Below are 27,191 nucleotides of genomic sequence, written 5' to 3' on the forward strand. Positions count from 1 at the left end.
TCTGCATGCACTTAATGTAACTTAAAATATATAAAAGAAAATTAATACAACTGTAATGAAAATAAATCCACAGTAATAGTGGGATAATTTAACATTCCTGTCTCAGCTGCTGTTCTGATAAGCAGACCAAAAAATTGTAAAAATATAAAAGAATTGAGCAGCATAAGTACTAAATTTGACCTAAGGGACATCTATAGAACACTGTACCTAGCAATTGCAGAATCAAAGGGGGAAAAAATAAAAAGAATTTGAAAGGAAATTGCTTTTTTAAACTTTTTCTAATTAAAAATGTAAAACTTGCTCAGATTATAAAATGTTGTCAATGTCTCCTAGTTAGTAATTAGCATATCTGGTACTTGAACCCAAAGTCCTGACTCGAGGAGCTTTTGACCACTACACTGTCAACATCTATGTGGAGGAGTTATAAATAACTCTCAGAAATAATACTTAAAGTGGGCATAGCCAAAGGAAAAGAAGAGGGAAGATCTTCTTCTATAAACTTCTAAAAGAGAACACTGTAACTTATACCTATTTCCAGATTTTTTTTCTATTTGTTTATGCAACTAATCATAAGTCCATTCTGTCAGCCAGTGGTCATTGTCTCCAATTACACGCCAAGAATTTGGCCTGAGGTGAAGAAGGAAACTGTTCAGTGCAAAACAGCTCAATTGCAATACAGCACAGCCATGATGCAGCCCGGGGCCAGGCAGGCCTGGAGCCAGGCCCCTCTCCAGACAGCTCTGCTCTGCTCCTTGCTGGTCTGCTTTGCACTGCACTGGTCTACTCTACTGTAATTTGGTCTGCTCCATTCTGGGACAGTCTGCTCTGACCTGCACTGGTCTGTTCTGCTCCTTGGCATCTGCAGTGTTTCAGCTCAGCCAGGGAGACACGGTGGAAAGGGAAAAATGCACTCCCAGAGCCAGCAGGCAGGTGGCTCATACAGACCAAAGCTCTGCCCCTGGTCCCTGGTTGGTCTGTCCTCATGCAAATGAGGGTTCCAAATCCTTGCAATTTGATTGGTCAGAATAGAGCTGCTCTGGTTGGTCAGAGCTGTGCAACTCCAATTGAATGGGGAAAGGCTCAGTCCTATTGGTTGAAGTGAGATTTCAGAAACTCCTTTATAAGGGCTGGCTCAGATGGCAGAAACACAAATGCAGGCAGGCAGTTCAGTGCAGAGGCAAGTAGTTCAATGCAAACTTCTCCCTGAAGAGCAGTTTGTGTGAGAGATCTCTGTGTAGAAATGGCTACTAGGCTCTGTTTTTTTTTTTTAATTTGAGCCCAGTTACCCTTTTTAATAGGTATCTTCTTTCTCAAGGTTCACAATTCCAATACACAACTCTTCAACCAAAACGTTCTGCCAAGAACCATGAACTCATCCCTGTGTGGCCTGAGAAACAAAGAGATATGAGACTCCAAAATAAGTATTTGGTAATAAAAATTGGAGAAGGGATATACATTTCCAAATCCAATCTTTAAGATAAAAATATTCCTCAAAGTTTCAAATGCCCCACTACAAATTCTATAAATTAAGATATCAAAAGCAAAAATACACTACTTAAGGTGTAGTTGAGTTCAAAGGCTACTCCAAACTCCATAGCCTGTGAAACAATCCAAATATAATGATTTTACATAAATCAATGCAATGATTATCAGTAAAATAAAATAAAATAGATTTTCTTATTTGTACATAAAAAATAACAAATTTGCTTTATAGAACTAAAAGCAAAATAAGCTTGAGAAATAAGCTGTGGGCATTTTGTTCATTAAAATGTAAGCAGGTAAAGTATGTAAAGTGATATGCATGCCAGGAAAGTGAGCCTTTTCATTTTGAACAACTCTAAACTTACAAACAATAGACATTTAGGTGACATCCAGATAATATTTGAGCCTGTCTAGGTGAGCGTGCAAATCAGTAAATTGTGTATATAATGGATGATTAGGTGAGCACAATTGGAGTCTGTGCCTGCAATCCAAATTTACATGCTTAATCATCATACTTGTATTTCATTGAGGATGGTTTACACACACATATCTCAATTTTAAAGACTTCATTCATATGTATTTTTATACCTATGGTCTCTATTTCTCATACAGACAAATAATCCCCTTGTTCTTTTGAAGTTAATCCTCTTTTCTATATTATTACATACGTCATATAAAACCTTAGACTGTTGGATGGACATTGCTTGTCAATGGTTTGTTTGTATCTATGGACCCTGCCATCAGATCTGGGAGCACTGTAGAAGAGAGTGAGGAAGGAGACAGGTTTTCTCTCTTTTAAACATGCTTTTTCAATAGTCTCCTGTTTCCAATAGTATCTTAAACATTTCAGACACCTACAACAAAAACTAAATTCACACTTTGTATATCCATTTCCGTTTAAGAGGTAACCCATAAAAATCATTCAACACCGGTTTACAGAGGGGGAAACTGATATAACACTATGTGTTTTTCAAAAGCAACTGCTTTCCCATAGCTTTCTGAGGCACCCCATGGAAAAGAGAAAGATGATAGGCCCTGTTAATTCATACAAAAGACCTACCAAGGATTTCAAGTCAGCCCCTTCACAAGCTTCAACCTTACATCCCCTCCTCTTGATTGGACATTTCTATTTGGATGCCTCTCCTGTACTCAGCAAAGTGTTTCCTCTTTCTTCCTAAACCTACTCACCATACTGCTCTTGAGTCATGAAATCAGGAATGACTCCTCGCTTTGATACCCTCATATGATCATCAACAAGCCCTTTCCATTCATTCTTCTTTTCATTTGTCCCTCTTTTTGATCATTAGTTTCCACCCATCACATCTGGCCCTTTGAACAGCACATCAGATTTACTGCAAAAGCAACTCCCCAGTCTTGTTGCCTCACATCCTGTCCTCTGTAATCCATCCACATTCTACACCACATCACTCATTCAAAACTGCCTTCATTATGTATTTGTATCTGTCTATCGCTTACCATAAAATAAAATTAACCATAACAAAAAACAAGCATCAAGGGTCTAATATGGTGCCAGGTGCTCTGTGATGTGTGTTATATCAGTTACCTCCAAATAATCACATGGAGATATATTCTGGCTAACTCTATTTTATAGATGAATAAATTTAAGTTTTAGACATTGATTAATTTTCCCAAGTTCACATCATTAGGGATCTAGTAGTATGCATACACACAAGATGCGATTCTAGAACTAAAACTATTAACTGCTATCCTAAAGGTATGCAGGAATGTCTTCTGTGAACCTCAGAAAGGAAAGCCATTTGGAAGGATCAGGGTAAAAAGTGAAGACAAGAAAGGGCATCTTCAATCTTGTACAGTTTGTATTTACATGAGAAGTAACTTAGAGAACCATGAGTTATTTTCGTCAAGAGTTTCCTGTCTTTTGCCTCTATATTTCTTTTCACTTAAATAAGCAATGGTTTTTAATGCCTGAAAGAGTAGTAGCAGGATAATAAGTTTCCAAAGGCACAGCGGTTTGGCTAGTGAAAAATTTAACAAAGGGTATTAATTAATAAATGGAACCATCACAGCACATACACACACAAAAAAGTTTATTTTCTTCTGTAAAGAGACATCCAAATAGAATAATACAGACTTTTAATGGCTCCCCTTATCAAATATTTGTGTGTGTGTGTGTACTACATTTGGCAATCAGTCAAGGAGGGGACACAATTACTTTTAACTACAGACAGAAGGATAATGTAAAAATCGCATTTCAAAATTCTATTTGGAAATGTAATTTGTGTCAAAACCAAAGCCCATCACACAGACTGATAGGCTTTGGGAAATCCAAAGGAAAAGTAAAAATAGCACATATATATGTTTTAGTTTTATATGTATTTGACACCAGTCAAGAAGTTGGAACCCTTTTTATGTGGCACAATCCTGAAAGTGTGCCTCTACCCTCCCCACAGTTCACCCAAGGCACTGGGAGGCTGGATGATTAGGTTTAACACTGGAGTCCAGGAGCTCCCCACACAACGTTTATCCCCGCCTTTGTTAGGCTTCCTTGATTGTAACCATCAGAAACCCATTCTGGTTCAACAGAAAGAGAATGTATTAAAGCAATCTTAGGGAGCTCAAGTGGCAAAACATCTTCAAGGCAGGCTTAGAGTCAGCTCAGCATCAGTAAGGAACAGGCCAGTTTTGGGTGTCAAGCACACAAGACCACATTGACCATCTATCTCTTCAGGACACTGCCCAGGAGCGAGTGAACTCTGTTTTTTATATTCCTATTACCACACACACACACACACACACACACACACACACACACATACCCCGAAAATAAGGTGACCAGTTTGTTCTGGGGGAAATGCCCACCTGTTGACTAACAAGTGCAGAGACCCTTATTCAAGGCCCCAATAAGACTGCAGAGTTGAGTGATGTCATTCTTCGAAAAGAAAACGGGGCACTGTTTGGAAAAGGGAATGGTTGTGGGCAGCCAAAAAGCCAATGGTAAAATGTATTGTTTTTGGAAACAAGAATTTAAGATTATTTTATCTGGAAAAAAGAAAATCATGGAATCTTTTCAGTACAGTCGTTCGCATATCCATATTATTGTTAAGAAGAGACTGGCCAGTTTTTTTCCCATCTCAATAGAAGTTGAACAGAGTTCAGTTAATGAACCCTGGCTCAGATTAGGCTAAAATGTAAGCAAGATCATTTGCTCACTGGGCAAGGTTCTATTGTGATAAAGGGAATAAAATAATAAATAGTGGATAAGCTTAACTTTTTATCCACTACATTTTTTAAATATCCAGAGTTCCAAGATCTTGAAAGCACATTGGAGATTATTATCTAAGACAAACTCACCATTTGTATAGGTTAGGAAACTGAGATCCAGAGCACTAAAATGATTTGTCCTCGGTCATATTACTGCTCAGTATCAAAAACAAAGCCACTACCCAGATTTCCTGTTTCACAGTAACATCCACTATTCTTCACTCTTTTCTTAGTCCTCATGTGCCCTGGATGATTTAGACACTCGTGATTAAAGATAATTTCTTGAATTTGCTTTTGATTCTATCATCTACAATTTTATAATTTGGGATAACTTTATTTCCCCAACATGTATATTTTAAACTGCATTATTCCATCAAATCAGTTTGCCATTAATTATAACATGCACCTCTAGGAAATCAAACAAAATGCTGGCAATCAAATTAGAACACAATACTTTCTTACTACATAGGATATTTACTTTATACTTAGTGAAAGAGTTCTTCCAGGCTCATTAACACTGGGATTTTTATCATGCATTATTCCTGTTCATAGATTATAAAAGGGAAATATACACAAAAATACATTTTAATAGCAGTTTTAAAAAACTTCTGCACACATGAAATCCATCTCTCCTGAATGACATTTCATCTCAGAGCCATTGATACCATGTTACCAATATCAACCTCTGTGCTTCAAGAGCATAGATGATGCATGATTTCTTGAACTTGTCCCCAGCCTCTTCTTTCATGCTACTGACACCCAGTCTGCACTCATGTTCCTTCCTCAAACAGCCCTGATGGTTTTTGACTGAAATGTCAAGTTAGGAAACTGAGATCCAGAGGGCCATTGTCCAGCCCTGCCACCAAGAATAACAATTGAGCTCACACACATGTACACACAATGACATCGTCCTTACCACTGCCACCTGGCCAACAGCAATTGAAAAACTCCATTGAGTACCACACACACCCTAATTTCAGGCATGTTAAATGTGAAAAAAGGGGGCAGGGTCTGGGGGAAGGGTGGCAGGTGCTATGTCTCACCATAAAGGTGGCAAGAAGAAGCCCTGAAGCAGCCCAAGAAGCAGACCAAGGAGATGGACAAGGAAGAGAAGGCATTAAAGCAGAAGCAAAAAGAGGAGCAGGAGAAACTTGAATAACTAAAAGTGAAGGCCAAGGGGAAGGGCCCTCTGGCCACAGGTGGAATTAAGAAATCTGGCAAAAAAAGTGAGCTGTGCCTTGTGCCTGGAGAAATGGTGATCCTTAATTCCATTCCTGTTTTGACATCTGGATTCCTGCCATAACATCTGTTGCTACTGTTAGCTAGAATAAAGTGTTGACTCTGAGCTTGTTGTACATTTAAGAGTGAACTTTTGCCCCTGGCCAGTGTGGCTCAGTTGGTTGGAGCGTTGTCCCGTACACTGATAGTGGCTCATCTCTTTAGTTCTTCTCACTCAGCTATTTCTCAATCCAGCTCAGAATTCTGCCAAAGTGTGATCTTCAGTCTTTGTTCTATCCCGAATTCTGTACCACCTGGAATTAAACCAACTAATTTGAAATAACCAAAAAGAAAAGTGAAAAATAATTGATGCATTAGAACATGAATGCTATAATGAGATATATTTTTTTGTATTTTAGTCCCTGAAATGAATATAGGGAACTAGCTTCCTCATTATTATAAAATTTGCTAAGCCTTTTTATCCCACCATATATCTGTAAATGATGTGCTATCCTGGTTATTCCTAGCTGACATTAGTATGGAAACTGGACAGGTATCGGTGTTATTCCTATTTCCCAGGCTGAGCCACAAGAGATGCTGTTATACACTAGTCCTCACTTAATTAGATCAAAAGCTGATTTTCAATTTTCTGAAAAATTTAGAATTTTCAAAAATTAAATAATTCTCTACTTCCTTTTTAGGTTCAAAATCTTTTATGGAGGTCATATTGAGAAATTATCATTTTCTGGGGGAATAAACCTAGATTATTTGACACACAGAAATAAAGTATAACCCACAGTGATGAGCACAGTTCTGCCAGCTTCCTAGGAAAACCCTAGCATGTCACTCACAGTGTGGCCCAAGGAGCCACAGGAGTAGCATCACCTGAGAGCTTGTCAGTAATGCACACCCCCAACTCACCCCAGACCCACAGAACCAGAATCGTCACATCACCAAGATCCCTAGGGAGGCAGGCACATTATAGTTCAAGAAGCAATGGCCTAAAAGATGGGCTGTTCAGTTAATGCTGAGTACACACTTCCCAGAAGCTTGGGTTGCTGTAACCATTTTATTGCCACAGCTGACATAAGTAGCTATTAGGCTCTGAGACTTTTCCAGGCTGACTGCTATTTCCTAGCACAGTTTCAATCTTCAGAGGTGAATAAGGAAAAAAAAAAAGGAAGGAGTGGGTAGTGAAGGGCACAGATCTTTACCAAGGTTACTGAATCTTTAAGTACTGGAACAATAAAGAGGTAGAGAAGCTGTGAGCTGGAAGAAAACTCTCTTAGCTCAATCATCCACTCTGTTTCACCAATGCTATTGACCACTTTCTACATGCCTCGCATTTAATCTTTCCACCTCTCTAAAACTTTTCTTCTCACACTTTCTCTGCTCACCTTATAAAGCCTGGCATGACAGTCTGAACCAAGGATTCTTTAACAGGAGTTCAGGGATTGCCTTCAGGGAGCCCCTAAATCTAAGATGATATGTTTAAAAATTGGGGTATAGGTATATGCTTATTTCCATAGAGAAAAAAAATTCATGCTCTTATCAGAATTTGAAAAGAGATTGTAATCAATCAATCACTCGATCAATAGTTAAGAACCACTAGCAGTCTAAGTAAGTAATATCTATCCACCATCTATTTTAAAGTCATTGATATAAACTTTTTGGTGGCAAACATTAATTAATTTCATTTGGAAATTGGCTCATTATGAAATAACTAATACTCCACCGACTTTGTGCTGTCACAGACCTTTCTGCAGAAAATAGACACCAACAACAGAAAACATAGCGATGGGAAAAGATCATCTCACTTAACTATAAGAAGACCTCACTTAGTTACATAATCATGTTGGCACCACTTCCCATTTTGCTTTCTCCATTCCTTCATTCTGTTATCTTTTACTAGAGGCCCAGTGCACGAAATTTGTGCACAGGGAGTAGGGGGGTCCCTCAGCCTGGCCTGCACCCTCTAACAATCTGGGACCCCTCTCACAATCCGGGACTGCTGGCTCCTAACCACTTGCCTGCCTGCCTGCTTGATCGCACCTAGCCACATGCCTGCCTGCCTGATCACCCCTAACCACTCTGTCTGCCTGCCTGATTGCCCCTAACTGCCTCTGTCTACCTGCCTGATCACCCCTCACCACTCTGCCTACCTGCCTAATTGCCCTGAACTGCTTGCCTGCCTGTCTGATCGCCCCTAACCACCTCTGCCTCGGCCCTCACCACAGCGGCTTCGTCTGGAAGGATATCCAGAATGACATCTGAAAGGTCGTTCAGCTATCTGGTCTAATTAGCATATTATGCTTTTATTATTATAGATTATTTGTTGTTGTTGTTGTTAATCCTCACTTGAGGATATTTTTTTCCTTTGATTTTTTTAGAGAGAGTGGAAGGGAAGGGGAAAGACAGAAAGAGAGAAACATCCCTGTGAGAGAGACTGGTTGCCTCACAAGTGTGTCCTGACCTGACCGGGGATGGAGTGTCCTTGACCGGACCCTTCAGTCTGCAGCCAAACATACTATCCACTGAACCACACTGGATAGGGCTTATCTTTTATTCTTAAAGGATCATTGATGCTATCCCTCCCTCAGTATTAGCTCCCTAGTTCTTCCAAAAGTGTGTCATAGCTATATTGTCCTCATTCTATCCTTTCTACTCTGTCTCTGTCAATTTCAAAATCTCATTCAAGAAACAGAAAAGAAAGGTCAGGATTAGCTTTGGCTGGCTATCATAATATACACCCTTAGCTTGGGTCCCACAAAAGGGGTGGTGTCTTTTAAAGCCTTTGAAATCATCAAGAGAAATCAAAGAAACCATTTCCAATCCTATCTTTACAACCACAAGTCCATTGATCAGTGCAGGTAAAGGATGGCTAATCAAGGGGGAATGGCTTTTAGAAAGTATGGTTTGATCCACAAAGCTGAGTGATCAGGGCAAGCTCAAATCCCATCTGAGTGGGGCAATAAATCTATAGTCCTGTCATCTTTGAGATATCTCATTCATGAAGCACAGGTAAGAAATCACCTCTAGTTGCCATTAAATTATCAAGCACATTTGCTTTGCAGTGATCCATGTATAGAGTTTTATAATTAAGAGAACAATGTAGCCCCAGAAATTCAGTACAAATATCTAACATCAAGGCCTGAACTCTAGTTTTCCTACTAAATGCCTGGGAAATTTGGTCCCAAACACTTTGCCCTCTGGGACTCGGCTTATTTATCTAAAAAAAGGAAGAGTTGAGTTCATATTAGAATGGCCAAAATCTAGAACCCTGGTAACACCAAATACTGACAAGATCGTGGAGCAACAGAAACTCTCATTCATTACTGGTGGAAATGCAAAATGGTACCAACAGTTAGGAAGACAGTTTGGCAGTTTCTTACAAAACTAAGCTTATTATTAAAATCCAGTAATTATAGTCCTTGGTATTTACCCAAAGATGTTAAATACTTGTGTTCACACACAAAAAAACCTGCACATGTATGTTTATAGCAGCATTATCATAATTGCCAAAACTTGGAAGCAACCAAGATGTCCTTCAGTAGATGAATGGATAAACTGTAGTCCATTCAGACAATAGTATTCAGCAGTAAAAATAAATGAGCTCTCAAACCATAAAAAGACATAGAGAAAACTTAAATGCATATTGCTAACTAAAAGAAGCCCATCTGAGAAGGACACATACTATATGATTCCAACTATATGACACTCTGAAAAATGCAAAACTCTAAAGAAATGTTTAAAAATCAGTGGTTGCCATAGGTAGAGAAAGGGGAGGAATAAGCAAAGTACAGAGGATTTTTAGAGCAATGATTTAATACTCTATATGATCCTATATAATAAAAGCATAATATGCAAATTGACTGAATGGTGAAACGACCAGTCGGCAGGGGGCAGGGCAGTGAGCAGGCAGTGCCAGGCCAGCCATGGCATGTGTCAGCAGGCAGAGGGAGGGGACAGCAACGGGGGGGAGGGCGGCAACCAGCGATGGCGGAGGGGCAATTGGGGGGGGGGGCAAGGCCAGCCGCTTGCCGTCTCTGATCCGCCCGCCCAGTCACCTCCTGCAGAGGGAAGCCACCAGTGGTAGCAGTGGCTGGGCGATGGGGGGTGGGGCTGGCCACTGATCAGCCCGCCAGTTGCCTCCCGCAGAGGGAGGCCAGACTGCAGCTAAGCAGTCAGTTGGACATCCCCTGAGGGCTCCCAGACTGCGAGAGGGTGCAGGCCAGGCTGAAAACCACCCCCATTGAGTGCATGAATTTTCGTGCACCGGGCCTCTAGAGTTATAATAATGGAAAAATGTCATTATATATTTTCCCAAACCCACAGAATGTATAAGTCCAAGAGTGAATCCTAAGGTAAAGTGTGGACATTGGGTGATTATGATGAGCCAATGTAGGTTCATTCTTGGTACAAAATTCTTGTGAGTGATGTTGATAATGGGGGGGCTCTGAATATGTAATGGCACAGGGAAATCACTGTACCTTTCTTTCAATTTTATTGTAAACCTAAAACTGCTATAAAAATATAGAGACTTTTTAAAAAGGGTTGGGTGAGCTGCTCTCAAAAGAAACAAGTTGGAGTAGAGGCTAAAATCTTGAACTCTGTTATCAAAGAGACTTGGGTTCAAATTCAAACTCTGACACTCACCACCTCTTGAGCTTGATCAAACTACCCAACTACTCAGCCTCACTTTTTCATTTGTAAAATGGGGGGTGATAATGGTTCTGACCTTAGGAGGTACATAAAATATGTAATATCATTCAATAATAAGGTCAGAATTCAAGGGCATATTTCAGTTTCTAATTATTGAAAAATGTTTTCCCTTACTCTGAGAACTTCTCCCTACTTGTGTTACCATGAATATCAACTGATATTAGTAGGTCTTAATACTTCAAAAACTGTGCATTACCGTATTGATAGGAGGAAATAATATTGATATTATTTCACTCCTCTTACTTTTATTTAATTTTTTAAATATATTTTATTGATTTTTACAAAGAGGAAGGGAGAGGGATAGAGAGCTAAAAATATCTATGAGAGAGAAACATCGATCAGCTGCCTCCTGCACAACCCCTACTGGGGATCGAGCCTGCAACCAAGGTACATGCTCATGACTGGAATCAAACCCGGAACCCTTCAGTCTGCAGGCCGACGTTCTATCCACTGAGCCAAACAGATGAGGGCACCCCTCTTACTTTTGGAGGTACTAATTAAAAACAATTCCAATGTAATGCTTTCATTCAAACTGAGTAATGTAAATTTAAAGTGTTTTAAAGTACACTAGTTCTAACACATTTGACTTTACAGAGATTTAAAAGAACATCTCTAAAAATCAATTTCTAAAAATAATTACATATATCAAAACAACCATTTAAAAAGTAGAATGACTTATATTAACTGATATGGAGCTTGTTTTCTATTTTCAATAGTATTAAGATTAATCAGATTTTTTATTTTTATTTTAATGACTAAAACAAAACAGATCTAAAACCGCAGCTTCTGGAAGAACTTGCTGGTCTTGTACTTCTCTTCAAACTTGACCTTGGCCTCCCATTAGCCTTGCGTTTTAGAGCAGGGACTCTGAAGATGTCCTTGTTGATGACAGTTTTGTCCAAAGGGATATATCCACAGAGTACCTTGTGGGCATGAGGTGATTGTAGTTATAAACTTTCACAAGAGACTTAATCTTTGACCTCTTGGCAATTTTCTTCTTGCCCATGGCAGCTGTCACTTTTCGGGGATTGTGATCAATTCCAGCCACCAGAGCATGGCTATAGGGATGATCTGAGGTGCCATCCTCAATGTCCTTCATGATGATGGCTATGCGTCCAGAGTAGCATCCGGCCAGGACCAGCACCATCTTCCCGGATTTTGAAGGCAGCCACTTGGCCTAGAGCTGAAAGGAAAGAATGGAATCAGATTATTTTTATTAGACATAAATTTTCATAAGAGCTGTTAAATCCCAGGTAAAATGGTGCCAAGTCAAATGGGATTTATCTCTATTTTGGGAAAACTGAAATGATTATCAATGAGGGAAAATAAGGCTGAAGAAATATCACATCTCAGGATTTTTATCCCCTTTTTTCTTTTAATTGAGCTTCTTCCTCTCATAGATCTTGTACTTATCATTCATTTATGTTCTTCTTCAAGTATTTTGGTAATACACACACATAGAGAGGTCTGGCTGTTTAGAAAACAACAAATCAAACCAAACCCTTTATGAAGCTGCTGATTTTAATACATCTCCATGCTATTTGATCTGGAAATGATTTACATATGCTTAAATTACCTCTTCCATGATTGAAATTTTTTAAGTAATTCATTACAAATAAAATTTTACTAGGACATTTAAAAATAATTTCTTTGTTTTGTTCCATTTATATTCACAAAAGTCTTGTTGATAAAGCATGAGAAAAGAAGAATTGGTACAAGTAAGTCATACTTAAGTGTTGTTGTTTTTTAAACCACTAAGGTACCATCTCAAAAAATGATATTGACCTGTCAGTTATACCTTCTTTCTCTGTGGATATGCCTCCATGTTGCAGGGGAGATATACATATTGGCATGTATTGAAATAGTCTGCGTCAAATTATCATCTAGTTGAGATAGGGATGTAGCAAGGGGATGTCTCCATGACTCAAAAGCCCACAGAGAGGAACCGCAGTGTCAAACTTGTGATATGGTGTCAAGATGAATTATGCTTTGCATGTTATTAATAGTAGGGAACACATTTCACTGCTCATTCAAGTGTCGTGCTAGAACTAGGTGAGTGTTGCCAATATAAGTGGATGGAGATCAACACTTTTTTGACACTCCTGCTACCAAGTGCCTATAAAATGTTTATACCTATAATTGTGTCAAATTATGCTAATTGAGTACTGAAAAGACACTATAAGCTGAAGTATTCAAACAGTACGTTTCTCCGAATCGCATGGAGTTCTTCAAGTTAGGTACTTGGAGGGCCTTTTTCCCTTTACCAAGTAGTGTCAAAGTACAATGTCCTAAAGTGTAATTTGCTCTTAATTTAATCTTTAAAAGTAAGTATGAGGAAAGCAAATTTATTTAAATTCTTGATTATACAAATATAAGGTATTAAAGGTTTTAACTTCACTGGTTTTATTTTATTTTTTCAACCCAGTATACTAGTATCAGGATTATTTCTTTGATAGTGTTTTTATTATAAATGATACTTTGAGTACAGCTCAGAGTTTTTAACAATGTCAGCCCATCGGTAGATGTTACTATATCAGCTGTGATTGTGAGTCAGGAAGAAAATGAAATAAAATACTCATTCCTAGGGAAGTTTTTGTTTTTTTTCCCTTAACTCCTCTCAGGTCAAAATGAATAGGGATTTTTCTGAAAGTCATTATAGACAAATACAACTTCAATGACTTCTCAATTTTATTTTAGGATATTCAGCTTTTAGGAATACAGATAACAATCCTTGAGTTTCTAAATTCTGACCATATTCTATTAAAATCATTTTTCTACTTTTCTGTTAAACTGCATTTAATCCTTTGTGTCAATGTGCTGAGGAAGATAGTAAAGAGATATCTGAACTTTGCCTTAAACTACTTTAATCTTTTTTTAAGCTCTCATTCATGTAACACAGCTTCAGCAATCTGATTTCAACACCCCATCTCCCAGGGGGAAAATGCTAAGATTTCCAAGTTCAGAGACCAGTGTGAACCTGATTCTCCTCAACTAAAAGGTATTTAATTCTAACGGCACATTCTCTACAGTGCCTCCTGGAGGCTTTTCAAGTCTTTTGAATTTTAATGGTAGTAAAGAGATCTTTTGTACTGGCTGAAGGGGTCCTAGAGCTGAGGGGATTGGTAATGGCATATGGCACAGGTGGTCACAGAGAATTTTTATCAAGTGTGGAAAACATCAACCCTCTTACAAGGCAACATATGCCACCGAGAACACATTTGCCCAAAACCTTTGTTCCCTGTGTTGGCTGTGAGCACAATTTAGCAACCACTTTTAAATGCTGTTCTAGTCCCAAGGCCCTTAATGATGTGGGATTCAGCTATGGAAGAAACTTAATGACAATGCCGTTCTGTCACATTCCCTGCACTTTTCTACAGCACGAATGGAGGAATCAATCGCTCCAGAAACGTTTGTTTGCCGGCCTAAGAGTCTATTCCTAACTCTTGTCTCTTCTCATCCAATTCCAAGAGCACTCTCCAGCGTGAAGTAGTTCTGAACTATTTTTGCCTGTAAACTGTTTCCCACCATTCCTCACTGTTTCCATTGAATATCCCATCTTTTAGTTCAAATAAACATCACTTTATCTCATGCCCCTTCTAATATTTTTGCATGAGAAATTATGTATTCCAAAAGCAGCAATATCCCCTTGCCTAAGGAGACCTGCTGGCAGATGGAGAGCAAGTTGGAGCTCTCCAGGCCTGAACTGACAATTAAAACACCCAGCCCAGATTGATGGTGATTACTGTCTACCAGTTAGCCAAAGGCTTTATGACCCAAGCTGACAATGGCAGCTCATGCTATGGCAACAAGACCAAATAACAATTGAAGTAAATACTTGATAAAGAGTCTTTCATTTATATGCACAGCTTTAGCAATTAGTTTCTTTGTAACAAAAAGAGCAAGAGATTGCGCTCTACTAGTATTATATGACAAAGGATGGTGGAATGATTTTTAGAATGCTTTAGCCCTCCAGAGCAAATATAAAAAGTATTGTCATCATTATGCACAATATAGTGAATTTCTGATGCACCCTATACAGAAGCTAAAGTAAGAAAAAATATATCACTCCAGACTAATTAGAAAAAACGTAATCAATTCACTCAATGACTTAATATAGGTTAGGGTCCCTTTTCCTGGAAACATTCCAGACAGTGGAAGAGCCCCCTTTGGTTGTTATTCCTACAGATATCACTGCTAGAACGTAGTCTCTATAGGACAGAAAGAGCCACTCTAGCAATCTAGCTCTTTCTGCTCTGCTCATCTTTTCCCTTTTGGGAACAGGCAGCAAAATATGATAATTGCCACTATGCAAGTTATTTTAGCAGATGGAAAATTTGGACTACTAACTTACCTTTCTAAAAATTTATCTCTACAATCATTCCAGAAAGTAAGGAAATGATTTTTTTAAATTGATGATAGGGGACACAGGAGCTTTCAGTGGTCAATGATAGAGCAATTGGAGGAACAACAACAAAACTTTTAAGAAGCCGAAAGAGAAAGAAGAAAGAGAGAAAGAAAGAAAGAAAGAAAGAAAGAAAGAAAGAAAGAAAGAAAGAAAGAAAGAAAGAAAGAAAGAAAAGAAAAGAGCTAGGTCTTACCATACTCCTGAAAACTGGGCCTCATCCTCCAGCTGAGCAAATCACATCATTGTTTGCAAGGAGGCTGCAGCTGCTCTAAGTTTTACTTCCCCAGATGATATGGTTCAACAGGACCAGGAAAGAGGCAGCAGTAAAACAAAGAGCAGAAATACATTTGACCCTTGAACAACGCTGGGGTTAGGGACATGGAGCCCCGCACAGCAGAAAATTGCACCTATAACTTTTAACTCAACCGTCAGCACATAAGGTGATTCTTTTTCCACAGATTCAACCAACCCCAATAGAAAACAGCATTTTATTTTTCAATTACAGATTACACTCAGTATTATTTTGTATTCGTTTCAGTGTACAGCATAGTGGTTGGACAATCATATCCTTTACAAAGTTAGAAAACAGCATTTTTACCCACAGTTGGGAATTGGCAGTTGGGAAACTGCAGTTGGGAATGTGAAAATACAGTTGATTTTCTAAATCTGCACATAGGTTGACCTGTGAACTTCAAACTTGTGTTATTAAACGGTCAACTATAATTTTTTTAATTAAAAAAGTAACATTGGATTATAACAGAAAGTATAAAATAAATATCCACGAGTCCATAATAATGTAAAAATGATTAAATAAATAAGTAAACAAACAAATAAATGTGGGAGAAGACACAAATCTCCATGTAGAAGAATTCCAACTAATTTATGTAGCTACACCACCGTCAAGAGAATGGAGCGTAGCCTCCCACTCTGTGAGTGTGGATCGATCATAGTGACTTTCATCCAAAGGTACAGTGTGGAAGGGTAAAAAGGCAGCTTTTCAGTGTAAAAGCTTGTAAACAGTACCCGAGCCAGGTGATCAAGGTCAACAGTAACAGTGTTAATCATGTTGATAGCACAAACCCTTCATATCACATGATGAAATGGCACTTTACCTCTGTAGTCTTCCTCCCAAAAGCCCATAACCCCAACCCAATCATTAGAAAATATCTAACAAAAATCCTATTGAGGAGCATTTTGCAAAATATCTGATCAGTGCTCCTTAAAACTGTCCAGGTCATCAAAACAAGGAAAATGTGAGAAATTGCCACAGCCAAGAGGAGCCTAAGGAGACATCGTGACTGATTGTAATGTGGCATCCTGGATGGAATTCTGAACCATAAAAAGGACATTAGGCAAAATCTAAGGAAATCTGACTATAGTTAATAATGTATTAATATTCAATCACTAATTACCATGTCAATCTAAAATGCAATAATAGGGGAAACTGGGTATGGGCTATATAAGAACACTGTAACAGCTTCCCAATTTTTCTGTAAATCTAAAACTGTTCTGAAATATGTAAACTCTACAACCCATGGAATTTATCTGCAGCTTGCTTTTGTCATTACGCTAGCTCCATTTTACCTAAGCCATCTTATTTTCTATCACAGATTCATGCTCATACATACACATATAAAGATATTATACTACCAGAGTCATTAGTCCTGTTCACCATATTTCTTGTTCTTCTGGTCCCTTTGAAGTTAGACATAATCTTATTATTTGCCCTGTCCAGTGAAACGTGAGGAAGGAGAATACATCACTTTCAGGCACAAGATATGATAGCTAGTGTTAGATTCACTGCAATCCCTTCCTCCTACCACAATGGTAGTGGAAACATGGTCGAGATAGAATCACCATAACTTGGATTGCTGAGTGACTGCAATGAACAGAGTCCCCTGTAACCCTGCATTAGGGGAGAAATAAATTTTGATGTATTTAGCCACTGAGAATTTGAGATCGTTTGTTACTATAGAATATCTTGGCCATCCTGGCAGATGCACATATATGCACACATTATCTATCACTTGATAACACAGCAACTCTCAAAAATTCACATCAGAAAGCTAATTCTTCAGTATGTGTATTTATCACAATGTGCTTATATTATGGGAAGAAAACAAGCATTTTTGGCAGAATTAGACTAGTAATAAGAATGAGTCTTTTATGATTGGCTTACTGCCAAGTTAGAACTTTTAAACACTTTTAGTATAATTCCCTCACTTTGTAACTATGGAGATTGATCTTCAGTTAAGAATAGGAAGACCTGTTTCTATTGTAGTTGGTACTGGATTTTGCAAGTAGATTTGGGGTTAATTTCACTATGTCTGGAGCCAACTCAGGAATTTGCTCTCTTTTCAAAGCACTCTTAACCTTGGTTCTTTTCCTTTAATAAGAAAGGACCAGTAAAATGGCTGTGTGTTTTTTTAAGAGAAAATAAATGTTTCACAAAAATAAAAAAAATAAAAATCTTGAAAACACATCCAGCAATAAAGCAGTGGGAAGATTGGTTTTTATAACATGATTTTAAGAGGAAAAACAATCTTTATGATTCTTATAAATAGGTTAGTTAGGTATTCCTTCCACACTGATGTACATTAAAAAACATAAAAATTGTTGTAGAGAAATAGACTAATGATCCTCTCGAGGAGGTATAAAACCACCATAATGCACTTGATAGTGCAGTACTCCAGGGCATCTAGAAAGGATAATTCCTTCATTTCCCCTCTCAGAGCTCAGTTTATGCAGGAAGCATTAGGATTTTAAAACTTCAGGGCCCTTAACCAGACGCCAGTCACAACCATATGTTTTCACCTTCAGTGACGTCTTATGGCACCCAGTTCCAAAATCAAAATTTGCTTTATTTAAAATACATTTGCTCATTTAGATGCATTAACATACTTCTCTATCTTCACTGAGCATACAACATCACCAGACCTGGGGAGTTTAATCACTGCCATGCTAATGCACTGTCTTAAAAATAGAATACAGGGTCCGCCATAATCCTTTTCAAAAGATTATTTTGAATATTTTAGAGAGAGGAAGGAGAAGTAAAGAGAGAAACATCAATGATGAGAGAGAATCATGGATTGGCTGCCTCCTGGATACCCCCACTGGGGATGGTCCCCACAACCCAGGCATGTGCCCTGAGCAGGAATCAAACCCTGACCTCCTGGTTCATGGGTCTACGCTCAATCACTGAGCAGCACTGGCAGGGCCAAAAGACTATTTTAAAAGACTTAATTTTTTTTATGAAAATAGCCCATCCTAAAGGCCAAATCAAAAGGTACTATAGCATATGACAGATTTTCCACAAAAGTATGTTTTTAAAATGTATTTTGTATACACATATATGTATATAACATTTATAAGAATATCACTGTTTCACTCATAAATTTCATGTGCAGGTCTTGCAAAGTACTTTGTTTGCCTCTATACCAGTCAATTCATCACCTAATATTTACTTGAAGTCATGGAAAAAACTGAGAAACTGCTTGCTTATCACACATACTGGTTTTACCATATCATCATGTCTGATATTGGATAAAGATTGAAAATGGAATAGAAAATTTTTCCCAAAGGAAGAAAAAGGAACACTTTCAATGAGACCAGATAAAGAATTGAGACAAATAACTTTTAATGGAATTATAAAGAGAAATAAACTGTGTTTGTATGGTGGGGTTGTGGGAATATGGTTTTTTTAAGGCTCTAAAATAAAGGAAGAAGATTAGTTAATGAACAAGGGTTAAGAGAAATAAAATATGTTAAAAATATACTGAAAATATTCAAAAGTTTAAGCATTTACAAACAAAATGTATTTTTCTTAGCACCTAAACTCTTTAAAATAACCAAACGGTATTTTTTTCTCCACAAAAATCCATTTAAAATTTAATGCATAACCTAGGAATCCCACTGAGCTCATCTCTGCTTTTGAAAACTCTCAAGTGCACTTTAAAGGGTTGGGGTCTGATGCTGTAGTTGGGTTTATAATCTCCAACAACACACTTCTCGTTATTACTTACAGGAAAATCTTTTTCTACAATGACTCGCTGACATTTCTCCCTCTAATCATCGTTTCTGCAGCATTTAGATACAGGATCCATGGTGTCCTCTCCTCAGATGCCAACACAGCGACAATGAGCCAGCAGCATGAACTGATGGAGTCACAGCCAGAGGCCATGTGACTTCCCCAGTGACTGCAAAGAATATGCTGAGGGCATCCTTCACAAGTGGACACAAGAGACATCTAAACGGCAAAGAGTTACCATGCATATCAAGAATACAGAAACTAGGAAGAATTAGAAATGAGGAAATATCACTGGCTATAGCCTCTGGGTTTTCATAAAGCAGAGCAAAGCCTGTGTTAGTCTTTGAGATTCGTGTAGAATGAGAAAGCAAATATCTTGCCATTTATTGTCCCATCAACTACTAAACTCTATCATGCATTTTAATGTTCTAAGGGGGTGGGGAATTATACTCTGAACAGTCTATTGGGATTGAGTCCATAATTGGTAAAATGTAGTGTTTTCAAACACTTTAAAATACTCTGCCCTTTGTACACGGTATTGAATAATTTTTATTTGTCAACTCGACTGGGCCACAGAGTGCCCAGATAATTAATTGGTCATACATAATCCTGGATGTATGTGAAGGTGCTTTTGGATGAGATTAAACATTTAAATAGGAAAACTGAGTAAAGCACATTGCTCTCCACAATGTGGGTGGGCTCATCCAATCAGCTGAAGGCTTGAATACAACAAAAATGCTAACCTTTCTGTAAGTAACAATATTCTTCCTGGCTGATGGCCTTTGAACAAGAACATTTTTTTTTCCTTTAGACTCAAACTAAAACATCAGCATTTCCTGGGTCTCAAGCCTCCAGCCTGACGACTGGAACTACACCATTGGCTCTCCTGAGTCTCTGGCTCATGAGCTCACCCTGAAGATCTTGAAACTTGCCAGCTTCCATCACTGTCTGAGTGAATTTCTTATACTATGTATAGCTTGGTCTGTTTTTTTTATCTGGTGATACCTGACAAATACAGACACTTTTGCATAGGAGAGGGGTTTGACTATCTTAATTTATAGACTTGTTGGGCAGTGTCTGCATGTAAATAGATATAATGTTATTTGACTAAGTCAAGCAATTTAGAAAAACATAATCATCAAACAATAAAACTTGGTTTTATTGAATGGATTAGTCAATTTAAAGGTCAAACAAGCTGTGTCAGAGACAAGTTCAGAAGATATGTTCTAATTTACAAACGCTTACAGAGATTATAATACAAATCGAAAAGTTCCCAATTTCTCAATTTATATCTCTGAGCTTCTTTTGTTTCACATCATGAGCATATTTAGGGAACTTATATATGAGGCTTGTGTCAGCTTCTGAGCTTCTTATTCTCTTGAATTATCTATAAATCTACAGAGAGTAGCTTAGACAGTAGCACTTCTGAGATAAGTGGATGACCATCTAGAAGAGGAATTAAACTATTCAACAGTGACTGGAAGGACTAAATCTGTCTGGATTAATATGTGTGATTCCCAACATATATATGTATACAGCTGTTTAAGATGGTCACAGGTCACAAGCTCTAAGGAAGACATTATTTTCATTGACTCCTTGACCGGGCTCAAGGAATCCTAAATTAGACCCAACCTTACAAATTCCATAAGCAATAATAGTCTTCTATATTAAGAATGTACACCTGAAAGGGAGAAAAGGAATAATCATAAGTAATGTTTAAACTTCAATGTAAGGTATATTAATCGAAAGTTGTATTTAAGATCTGAAGACTTTAAAAAAAATAGAAATAAGAAGCAATTAGAAAAACCACAGGCAAATATTGGATTCTTCATATTTGGAAACTGAGAAATTTCTAATAGCTGAAGTGCATGTCAGAAATATTGTGCCCTGAATAAAGGGACCACGAATGAAAGGCAGCCTTTAGATATCTAAAGTTTCCTATACAATGGAGCTGGCAGAATATCAGAGGCAGGAATGATCTGACACCTAATCTGTTAGCCAATCTCAGAAGAATCTTTGTCCAGTGTTCGGATGGATTTCACCGATGGCTGGCCTCTGAGGATGTTAATAGTGCCACGTAGACAAAGAATACACACCCCAGCAAAAACAGGAAACACCAAGGGGGGAGTCTTGATGTCCCAGTGCCTTAGTCCAAAAGAAAGAAAATGTTTTCTTATCCTGATAAATATAACTTGTCATAATAATTGCATGACCCTATGGTCGAAACCTTCTTTGGGAGTATTTCTACGAGTTTCCATAACAACTTGATGCAGTTTTAACACGGTTATAACTTACTCTGAGTTTGTGATCTCGCAGGATATTTTGTACCCTTGACTCAGCAATCATCAACTGCAATATTAATTTCATAATGAACCTCCTTTACTAATTCAATTCCAGATCTAGTATAGTTCCAATGTGACCTGTGTAATTTAAAAAGGCCAACATAACTGTTGAAAACTTTACAACCCCTAGAAGGAAAAGTTAGTGTTTTTATTGTATCCATATTTTTTATTTTTAAATATTAATAAAATTATTTGATTTATTTTACATTCCCAATTCATAGTCCATTTGATCTATTCATGGCTATTTTCACTTTTCAGTTCTGATTTGTCGTTCCAAGTCTTCAAAGGCTATTGTTTAATAGAAAAGCAGATAATAGAGATATATGATAGATAATAGAAAAGTAGGGAGAGAATTCGGCTACAGGGAACTTTATTATTCTAACTGCTTTCTTTGCCATCAGTAGTAAATTAAAATTTTACTAAAGAACTAAAAAATAAAATTCTACCTCTGCCATCTATTAGCTATGTAAATTACTAAGCCCTCTGATACCTTAGTTTCCACATGTGAAAAATAGAGAGAATAAAATCAATCTTATATTTTTATGTAAAATACCAAGTACAAGCACCTAATATGTAATGACCCTTAAAAAAAAAAACACCAAACAAACAAACAAACAACAACAACAAAAACAGTAGGAAGAGGTCTCTGTTCCCTGGTAATATTTCTATAACTCATAACATGTTGGTCTCCTACTAACAATGTTAGTCTCATTCAGGCCCTCAGCAAATGTGGTGGGTCTCCAAGAGGTTTACACCCTATTTTCTGGAACCTGTGAATATGTTATGTTACATGATTAAGGGACCTTGCAGATGAAAAATAATACAGTTATAACCCATATGGGTTTATAATCCACAACCTCCTGTGGCTACAGTATAGTGGCAGAGACAGACACATACAAAAACAAATTTACACATATTAGTGAAATAAACAAGTGATCTCAGGAATACAGCTCAAATTATACTTCATATTTTACTCATCTTCCTGGCCCAGTAACTAATGCCAACATCTGCCACTGACCAGGGTCAGATTCCTTGCCTCCAAGTGCAGGCCACAAGCTTGCATTGTTCTCATGCTACAGTATCACAGTTCTTGTCATAGGATCATAGCACCAAGGATGATTTTATATCAAGTATTTGAGATTCTCCAATACTAACTGGTTGCAAAATGCAGGCTGTGGAAAAAATATTAGGCTTATTTAAATGCGAAACTGAGAGAAGGGTGGCTCTTCCTTATCATACACACACAAGCACATACCTCCTTGCAAAGACCTTAAACTTTGGAATGTTAAAATTACTGTATCAAGAACAATGGTAACTTTATCATGGAGAAACCCAGCAGACACATTCTTAATCAAGTGATCATGCTCAAGATCATCACTAATAAGACTTATCTACATGGTGTACTGTTCATATAACCCACACATCACATGTGTAATATTTTTGCCAAAAATGCATGCAAGGGACCTTTATCTAATGATGATAAAACAGCAGACAAACCCACTTCAGAGACACTCCATGAAATAACCAACCAGTACCCTGGAAAAAATGTCAAGGTATTGAATGATAAAACTGAGAATCTGTTGCAGACTGGAAGAGACTAAAAAGACATAACAAGTAAAGGCAATGTAAATCCTGAGATGGAATCCTGAAAAAGAAAAAAAAAAGTGATGACATTTAAATAATCTTGAATTTGAGGACATTTAAATAAACTGGAATTAATTCAAGGATTTTATGCCATCTTGAACTTTCTGCTTGTGATCATTGTGCCATGGTTATGTACGTTTTAATATTAGGAAAAGCTGGGTGAAAGGGCTACGTTAACTTCCAGTACAGTGTTTGCAAATTTGTGTAAGTCTAAAACAGTTTAAAAATAAAAAACTTAAAAATAAAACATAATCTATCACATCAAGGGTTAGATACTCCCAGGTAGACGTCACTGCAAAGCAGTTCTCCTTTTGTTGTAATATTCATGTGAGAGATTCTCAAAAGCTTCTCTCCAAAATGGCCAATTAGGGACAAGTGAGAAGCGCAGTGCTGAGGCCGGCACAATGCTGTGATTGAGTGGTCTGGAGGAGGCTGGGAACTGAATTGAGACAGGACCACTAATTTCACTCAGACCACCTGCCTGGTTCGGATACAAGCCAGTGACCTAGACATGATGGGCCATTACCAGCCCTCTGCTGGCACTCGGAAATGACTGCAGAAGAGACAAATGTGGGAATGGCGAGATTTGCAAATGGCATGCGAACAGCAGAGGGGTAATGACTTTCGGTGAGCACTGAGACACCTCACAAGTCACATGCGTCGCGTGAAGTAACAGGGCACACTCACCCAAAATAGAAATGTGCCCCATACGCTGTGTCATACAACACAATATATTATCCAAACAAGATCTCTAAATAGAACTTTCCATCACATTTCTTGAGATGATAGAATAAAACTTTTTAAATACAATTGTTTCTTAGTTTGCTCTTTTGCTGTCAAGCATGCAACTGGCTTTTTCTTCCTTCTGAAGCCGTTGGTACAAGATGAGTGAAAGGAGAGAAAAAGAGCTGTGATTGTGTCAACCACAACTGAACAAACACATTTATTAAAGACAACTCCCACCAGGAACCGTAGGAGCCTCACAGAGTCTCCTTCTTTTTATATACTAACTCTATTATGAACTGAAACGTCCCTTTCTTTTATTCTAAATTATTGTCATCATCCCGTGTGCATGTACCAACCAGTGATTTACACTGTGTCAGATGATAATACACTAGTAAATTTGGTGTTTTGATGGCTATAATAGCTGTAATAAAAAAAATTAAATCAGATGTCATAGGCAGAAGGTACATTTTGGGCTGCTAACTATAAACTGAATTATAGCAGCCTAAATATAATAAAGCAAAACACGTATCCATTTGCAGTTGAAACCATTTGCAGTTGAAAGCCTGTGTTGAAACCACTCTGAGAGGAATCTCTGGGGACAGCGGGGGAGCAAGCAAAGGTGCTGGTTTCCTCACATAAACAGGGTCCTTTCTCCCAATTCTTCCAGCTCCGTCCTTTCTGATGATTCATTCGGAGTTTCATCCTGTAGAACATCATGCTGGACCCTTTCCCCATCTCTGGTCCAACCGAAGTCCTAGGAGCCAGGCCCGTCATTTTCCCATGCATATCATTTCACACTGTTGATGAAGATCACACACCATGGGTAAACAGCGGGGAGGGGCCAAATGGAAAACTCATTTGTTAGTTTTCCCACTTGGAGGCTGTTATTTTTTAAATTACGGATATTGGACACTGTAGGAGTGCCCTTTTTCATACACACGAAAGCACTCCACTGGCCCCAGGAGTCACTAAGACTAGTGGATTTTAATAGTTATAGATCTTAAATGGAGGGTTAGAAATTGTTTCTTTTCATTACAATTACAACAAGGAATTAACCCCAAGGGTATCCACTTAATTTCATAATATATAGACTGGAACGCTAATGTGGCTCTTCTACAGTGTAATAAAGAGGCAACTGGCCCTTCTCTCCCCAGGGTGGGTTTCTGTAAAATGTATCACAAAAAATGTAAAACGGGGAAGATTTGAAGTTAACAAGCTTCATAGTGTCACCAGCTCCCGAGCCGGGCCTGAGCGGCCTTCGCAGGCCCTGAGCGCGGCTTGCTTCTTCCAGTGGGAACGCAGTCCCAGCACTTTCTGAATCGCTTCACTAACACAAGGAAAATGGAAAACGAGACAAGGAAGAATAATTTACAATTAAGCACAGAGAGGCACAGGACAGGGAGAAGGGGTGGTGGGGGAGAGACTTGGAGATGGACTCCCTTTCTGAGATGGAACGAGCCCCAAGCCATGTACACTGGCCAATTCCAGTGAGGTCACTTTAACCGTTTGCTCTCTGCAGTGGCCTCAGCTCCATTTTATGGACACGCCCTCCCTACTTGAAACCTGAAACAAGACTAAGGGTTAGGATTTTCCATCTCCAGGGTCCAAGCATCTAAGATTTGAAATCTTGGATCCTTGCTGATTACCCCTCTCAGTTAAAGGCATTTTTATTTCCCAAATTTTTTAATGATGTTTGCCCATTGCTCTCTGTGACAAGTGAGAGGAAGGACACTACTTCAGAAATGGAGCTTTAAACAGAAGTAGGACAGGGGCAGTGGGAGCAGCAAATGGCAATTGAATAAAAGCACAACCCGGAGTGGAGAATGTGCTTCTCTTACATGATGCATTTCCAACATGTACTGCCACAGTTGGCCCGCTACAGGCTTCCAGCCAGCCATAACCCGGAACTCACCTCTTCCTTTCCACTGACGTGCCAGCTCTGTAGAAACCTGCGAATTTGCCAGCCAACTAGAGATTAGCTGATGATCCAGAGAGAAGAAACTAAAGATCCTTCAGCTCATTTGTTTACATCTACCACGCAGATCACATGTTCAGAGACAGATAAGACTGTATAGGAAAGCCGCAAAGGAACTCTTGCTTCAGTGAAAAGCACCCCTTTACAAATCGCAATTCCCCGCTTCCCTCCTGAGACAGGGAGCAGGAGCTTGAAGCAGATGCCAGGGTGGCCAGGAGAGCCCCAGCAATGAGAAGTCGTTAAAAAGAACAAGAGAGACACTGCACAAGAGAAAGTTGAGAGTCCTTGTCGCTGGCTCAGAGCCACAGAAACCATTTCTAGGCAAGTTCAGCATCATCTGAAAACCTATAAGGAGTAGAAAGAGGGGAGAGGAAGGCATGTTGTCCTCAGAAAACAAACACAATGAGGATTCCACCAGAAAGCCAAAGAGACAGTGTACGTCGTTTCCCAGGTGAGTCTCGGGTTAGCCAAGTGGCCAAGACTTTGTAAATATAAACCAGGGACTCAGTATCAAGAATGATGGAATAATGCATATGCTGGTCACTGGTCACAAGCTCCTCTATCCCCATATTTCCTCATTCCCCATTTTATCTTAAAACCACAACTCTATATGCCAAGTTTGCTAGATATATCAAATGTTGACTTATTAAAATTGTGCATCTCAAATTAGTCCTTAAGCTTTTTTCCCCAATGACTTTACGAATAATTGTGTTTGTTCTGGGCTCATAAACTTGGGAACTTGAAGCATTTAAAAAGCACACACAAGAGTGGTATCCAAAGGTTTTAGTTTTTCTAAGCTCAATGCACTCTAATTGGCTCATTCTTTTTAAAAAAATATTTAATTAAGAGAAATAAAAAGCTTCTCTATGGCAAAAGAAACCATCAACAAAACAACAAGAAAGCCCACTGCATGGGAGAACATATTTGCCAATGTTATCACCAATAAGGGTTTAATCTTCAACATTTACAGGGAACTCATACAACTTAACAAAAGGAAGATAAACAATCAAATCAAAAAATGGGCAACAGACCTAAATAGATACTTTTTGAAAGAGGACATAAGGAAGGCCAAGAGACATATGAAAACATGCTCAAAGTCACTAATTTCCCAAGAGATGCAAATCAAAACGACAATGAGATACCATCTCACACCTGTCAGAATGGCTATCATCAACAAATCAACAAACGACAAGTGCTGGCGAGGATGTGGAGAAAAAGGAACCCTGGTGCACTGCTGGTGGGATTGCAGACTGGTGCAGCCACTGTGGAGAACAGTATGGAGTTTCCTCAAAAAACTAAAAATCAAACTCCCATTTGACCCAATGATCCCACTTCTAGGAATATATCCCAAGAAACTAGAAACACCAATCAGAAAGGATATATGCACCCCTGTGTTCATAGCAGCAC

The 27,191-nt window shown here is 38.4% G+C and overlaps 1 pseudogene; it reads right to left on the reverse strand.

Moving 5' to 3' along the window:
• Window positions 1-11,417: 11,417 nt before the first annotated feature.
• Window positions 11,418-16,135, reverse strand: LOC102252308 (annotated as a pseudogene).
• Between the last annotated feature and the right edge of the window lie 11,056 nt (window positions 16,136-27,191).

Source organism: Myotis brandtii, unplaced genomic scaffold, assembly GCF_000412655.1.
Source record: "Myotis brandtii unplaced genomic scaffold, ASM41265v1 scaffold21, whole genome shotgun sequence".
NCBI classification, from domain to species: domain Eukaryota; kingdom Metazoa; phylum Chordata; class Mammalia; order Chiroptera; family Vespertilionidae; genus Myotis; species Myotis brandtii.